The following is a 6,030-nucleotide window of genomic DNA, read 5'->3' as shown; positions in this document are numbered from 1 at the left end:
GTTTTACAATATGGCTGCAAAATCTTTTCATGGCTGTGATTTGAATTCCATGTTGTAATTAAAGGTTTTTAACATGAGAAAAAAAGTGGTACACAAATACAGGTTGTATTACGGCCACCAAGGCTGCATGCTGCATGACAAAACAAATGTATAAAGTAACTGTAGCATTACTGAACCAGGTACTTGAAATTGAATTCAGGCTGAATATGAATAAAGAGAACTGATTGCAGGCTTATGCAAAGTAAATTATGTCTTAGAATATCAAAAGGCCAACTATTCTGATTGTAAACTGCCTTATTTTCCTGGTAAATATTTTGAGAAGACTTTTTATAATAACTGCCATTACACTAAAAAGATTGCAAAAAAAATAGAATAGTTAAAAAGACTTGTAATGAAATTCCCCATAAAATACGCAGAGTAAATCTTACTACGTAAAAATTTTAAAAACCACCTAACACCCTGAATAAAGGTTGACTTCACTGAAGAAAAATGCTGCTTTTGTGCATAAATCATTGGTGCAAACTGATAAGGCTTTACTGGGGCAACAGAGAAGATGACCTATCAGAGTCATCTGTTTAAAATTTGTTCAGAAGCATTCATAAGGTTGTAAATTGCTGCTTATAGCATTAATAACCTTTCTATTATTTAAGTGGAGGACCAAAGAATAATGGGAAGAAAATGTTTCTCAAAATAAGGCCAAAGGCCCAAAGCAATTCTAATGTGGGCTCAGTAGGAAACATTTTAAACAAATGCCTTGTGTGAGTATTTTACATTCTGAATGCCCAGTGGCAAAGAGCAGCTCTTAAAAGCAGGATCAGAAACATATTTCTGACATGTCAGAGTTCTCTGCAAGTTCATGTTGTGTACACTGATTTTTGTTTTTAAGCAAGATCCGAGTACTACCAGAAACACAGATTCCTTGCAAATGAACACGTCAAACCTTAGAAACACTTTCTTTTGATGTTTTCCTTACTTTCAAATTTAGCTATTTGATGGAAAGATAAAATATGACTCCAAGCTTGGGAAAAGTTATATTTCTAATGAAACGGGGCATCCAAATGAAGATAGAAAGATATGTTAGTAAACGCCTACACATGTTGTGATCCTAAATTTAGAACTAGATAGCTTAGCTAGAATTAAACTTCAGTAAGATTGTGCCATTGTAACTTATTTAGACAATAGTAGTTACTTTTCAAGTCCTTTGCACAGAAATGGCACTGAAACAGATCAGTGCTGTATCTGGCAGCTGTGTAAATAATGAATTGCTAACTACGAATTTTAATAAAAATAGTTTGAAGTAGTACAGTTCATTTCAGGGGCAGAGTTCTTCAAATTATTTTTACTACAATTTGTAGTTAGCAATTTGTCATTTCAAGAGTTGCCAGATACAGCATTGCTCTGTTTCAGTGCCATCTCTGTGCAAAGGACTTGAAAAGTAACCATCATAGTCTAAATAAGTTACAATGGCACAAGCTTGATAATGTTTAATTCTAGGCAAGCTATCCAGTTTTAAATTTAGGATGACTTAAAATGTGTAGGCATTTACTAAGTTATCTTTCTCTCTTTATTTGGATGCCCCATTTCATTAGAAATGTAACTTTTCCCAAACTTGGAGTCATATTTTATCATTCCATCAAATAGCTAAATTTGAAAGTAAGGAAAACATCAAAAGAAAATGTTTCTAAGGATTGACATGTTCATTTGCAAGGAATCTGTGTTTCTGGTAGTACTCGGATCTTGCTTAAAAACAAAAATCAGTGTACACAACATGAACTTGCAGAGAACTCTGACATGTCAGAAATATGTTTCTGATCCTGCTTTTAAGAGCTGCTCTTTGCCACTGGGCATTCAGAATGTAAAATACTCACACAGGGCATTTGTTTAAAATGTTTCCTACTGAGTCCACATTAGAACTCCTTTGGGATTTTAGCCTTATTTGGAGAAATACTTTCTTTGCATTATTGTTTTGATGTCCACTAAATATTAGAAAGTATATTTATGGTGTAATACTTTAAGATGGTTAAAGTTTGACCTAGGAGACAGAGCTACAATGTATGTGGTTTCTGCAGAGTTGTTCAAAGTTGTTACTATTGTTTTTGGATTTCCCTGAATATTACAAAATCAGGGGCCTAAATATATAGGTCATATAGTTTGGGAGCAAAACAAGCATAATGAGATATTATTTTCCAGTATAGTAAATAAAAAAATCAGGAATATGTCTCCAAGCAACAAACGGAATGTGTTTACAAATTTGGTAAAAAGAAATTGCCTCATCGTTAAGTCTTATCATAAAAAGTAACTTTGTCAACCAAAAACCAAAATCAAGCAGGGCATCTTCATATAGAAAAAGGAAATTAAAATGATCTTCCAGGCAATTATAAAAGTGTCAGTTGAATGCAAGCTGGTAACAAGTTTTGTCATGCATTAGATATACAAACAGATGCTTAACTGGAAGGTGACAATCAGACTCATTCTTCTTATGTGAAAAGGGGATTGAAGTACTCAAAGCCCAAATTCATCTACGCTGTTCACAAAGTAACTGTCATCAGGTGTGAGCTGGACAGGTTCGTTGGTACATTCAGCGTCAAAGTTTTCTATCCCGAAATCTGTACCAATAATTGGCTTAAAGGGAGGAGGCACTTGCTTTTTTTCCATCATGTTCCAGTCCAGATTGTTAAAGAATGGATGCTCTTTAATATCGATGAATCCTCTCTGAGGGTGACAGCCCAATCTTACCTCTGGCTCCTTCTTCAGAAGACCCTTGAGGATGCTTCTGGCTTCGACAGACAGGTGATGTGGAATGTGGACTTCTCTTTCTAACATAGACTGCAAGACCTTGTATGTGTTTAGATCAGAGTTCTTGGGACTGTCTGCAAAAGGATACGGAGGCTCTCCCACCATCATTTCGAACATTACTGTTCCAATATTCCACCAGTCCACACTGAAACCATAGCTTTCGCCTCTGATGATTTCTGGGGCCAGATAACTGAGTGTGCCACAGAAAGTGTTGGTCTTCTCGCCTGCCTTCAGTCCTGCCTTACATAGGTTGTAATCGGTAATTTTAATGTGTCCGTCCGCATCTAGTAACAAGTTCTCCAACTTCAGATCCCTGTGTAATATCTCATGTTCATGAAGAAACTGGATAGCTAAGGAGATCTCCCCGGAGTAGAATCTCACATGTGCTTCGGGAAAGATTCCGAACTGTTGCAGATGGTATGTTAGGTCTCCTCCACTGATGTAATCCAGGATAAAGAAAAATCTGGTTGGTGTCTCAATGCAGGAATGCAGGCCAACCAGGTAAGGGTGGTTCAAGGTCTTTGCCAATATTTGCTTCGCTACCTGGAGACGAATAAGGTTTTCATCATCCTTTCTCACCACTTTCATGGCATAGAGGTGATCTGTTGTTTTACGCCGAGCTAGTAAAACTTTACCGTAGCTTCCTCTTCCGAGGACACGGAGAAAGTCAAAGTCTTTAAGAGCAGAAGAGCACAAAGGCCTGCCATTTTCCTCGCTAGTATTTGTCTCATTCTCGTCATCTATTTCTTGCATACCCACATGACTTTTAGGATTTGATGAGACTACTTCCTATTTGGGATCTAAAGCCATGGAAACCTGGTTTATTGGCATTGTGCATTCATCATGCAAAGTATGGTGCTTGCATGGAACTCTGACGAGTGTATGGCACTTCTTATGAACTAAAATTTTACAGTGCATACATTTGTATGCCTTGTATCCAAATCCCCCCGTGGGGTCTGAGCAGACAGCACAATTAGCACGCTTACTGAACCTTTTAGATCAAAATGTGTGGCCGTTAGCGCAGTGAACCTTTCTCAAGTGTCGTGAAGCTCTACAGCAGATGGATTTATCTTCTGGAGAAGGTGTCTTAGGCTGTTCTTGTACCCAAAACACCTGAGGAGCCTCTGGAAATGATGGTGGAAGAGCCTCTGTATCCTTTTGCAGACAGTCCCAAGAACTCTGATCTAAACACATACAAGGCAGAGTTGTTTTTGGCACCCAAGGCACTTTAGGATCTTCTGGTATGCAAATCACCTTTCCATCTTGTGGTAAGCAAGGCACTTCAGTACATTCAGATACACAAGACACCTCAGTATACTTTGGTGCACAAGATGATGTATGAATTAGCAGCTCAGAATCTGTATTAAGCTCAGAAAGCATATATCGATCTTCTAATTGCAACAGAGGTAACGTATTGCATGGATCTCTCTTTTCATCTACACATCTTGTGGTGAGGTGTTTATTACCAAATGAGCAGGTGTCTAGAAGTTCATTGCCCTCAGAAGAAAACAAAATCTCAAGGCTTGTCGTCTTCTTATCCCCACCTACAACTTGGGCCTGTTGGGAGGTGGTGTAGGCCATGGAGGTACTTGGGAAGAATGGGTCAGAGAAGGGTTGGTCATGCAGGAAAACTGGCATACAGGGCTTAATGGGTGAGGGAGGCCTTACTGCCTTTATTGTCTGTTCAGTGTGGTGTTGGGCATCTCTCCCTGCCAAGTAATTTTCCATAATGGCTCGGCCCAGCTGGTTGTATTGTAGGTTTCTTAGTGTTTGGTGCTTGCTGGACACTGTGACATTAGTCTCTACTTCTGGACACCTTGGTCTGTCTGACTTTACCACTGCCACCTCTGCTGAGACCTGCCCAGAGCTGCTGAGTATTTCGGGGCCTGTTGAAACTTGCCCATGGATCTTTAGGGTTTCAGTGTCATTTGTACCTGAGTCAACAGAGTTTTGGTGTGGGTACCTTGATGTTGGCTGTTCACAGTCAGTTGGTCTTGGGGAGACCGTCTCTGGGCTGACTGTGAAAGTTGGGTGCCTTTCACACCTTGGTCTGTCTGACTTTACTGCTGCCAGCTCTGCTGAGACCTGTCCAGAGCTGCTGAGTATCTCAGGACCTGTTGAAACTTGCCCATGAATCTTTTGGGTTTCAGTGTCATTTGTACCTGAGTCAACAGAGTTTTGGGGTGGGTACCTTGATGTTGGCTGTTCACAGTCGGTTGGTCTTGAGGAGACTGTCTCTGGGCTGACTGTCAAAGTTGGGTGCCTTTCACACCTTGGTCTGTCTGACTTTACTGCTGCCAGCTCTGCTGAGACCTGTCCAGAGCTGCTGAGTATCTCGGGGCCTGTTGAAACTTGCCCATGAATCTTTGGGGTTTCAGTGTCATTTGTATCTGAGTCAACAGACTTTTGGTGTGGGTACCTTGATGTTGGCTGTTCACAGTCGGTTGGTCTTGGGGAGACCGTCTCTGGGCTGACTGTGAAAGTTGGGTGCCTTTCACACCTTGGTCTGTCTGACTTTACTGCTGCCAGCTCTGCTGAGACCTGTCCAGAGCTGCTGAGTGTCCCGGGGCCTGTTGAAACTTGCCCATGAATCTTTTGGGTTTCAGTGTCATTTGTACCTGAGTCAACAGAGTTTTGCGGTGGGTACCTTGATGTTGGCTGTTCACAGTCAGTTGGTCTTGGGGAGACCGTCTCTGGGCTGACTGTCAAAGTTGGGTGCCTTTCACACCTGGGTCTGTCTGACTTTACTGCTGCCAGCTCTGCTGAGACCTGCCCAGAGCTGCTGAGTATCTCGGGGCCTGTTGAAACTTGCCCATGAATCTTTTGGGTTTCAGTGTCATTTGTACCTGAGTCAACAGAGCTTTGGGGTGGTACCTTGATGTTGGCTGTTCACAGTCGGTTGGTCTTGGGGAGACCGTCTCTGGGCTGACTGTGAAAGTTGGCTGCCTTTTGCACCTTGGCCTGCGGCATCTGGATGGTGTGAGGCGTTTTCTCAATCTTTGACATAGACTTTGTCTGCCTGGTGTCCTGGGGTTGTGGCCTCTGGATGTGGAGAAACAACTCAGCATCCTCTCCGCTGAGTGTCTCCAGGCAAATGAGCTGGGGAGGTGGGCAGTACTGCATTGTGATGTCTTCTACAAGGGTTCCAAGTTCTGCTTGGTCATGTTGCCAGGAAGTTATGTCCAATAACTTGAGGTCCAATAACTGATAAGAAAGCCTATGGCTCAACTTTTT

At 41.4% G+C, this 6,030-nt stretch overlaps 1 pseudogene; it reads right to left on the bottom strand.

Moving 5' to 3' along the window:
* Nucleotides 1–2,468: 2,468 nt before the first annotated feature.
* Nucleotides 2,469–3,549, bottom strand: LOC100730850 (protein kinase C iota type-like; annotated as a pseudogene).
* Nucleotides 3,550–6,030: the final 2,481 nt, after the last annotated feature.

This window comes from Cavia porcellus, unplaced genomic scaffold, assembly GCF_034190915.1.
Source record: "Cavia porcellus strain 051 isolate PalLab524CR breed Dunkin Hartley unplaced genomic scaffold, mCavPor4.1 scaffold_15, whole genome shotgun sequence".
Lineage (NCBI taxonomy): Eukaryota > Metazoa > Chordata > Mammalia > Rodentia > Caviidae > Cavia > Cavia porcellus.
Note: the sequence above shows the minus strand (reverse complement) of the source record. Positions and strands in the feature narration are given on the sequence as shown.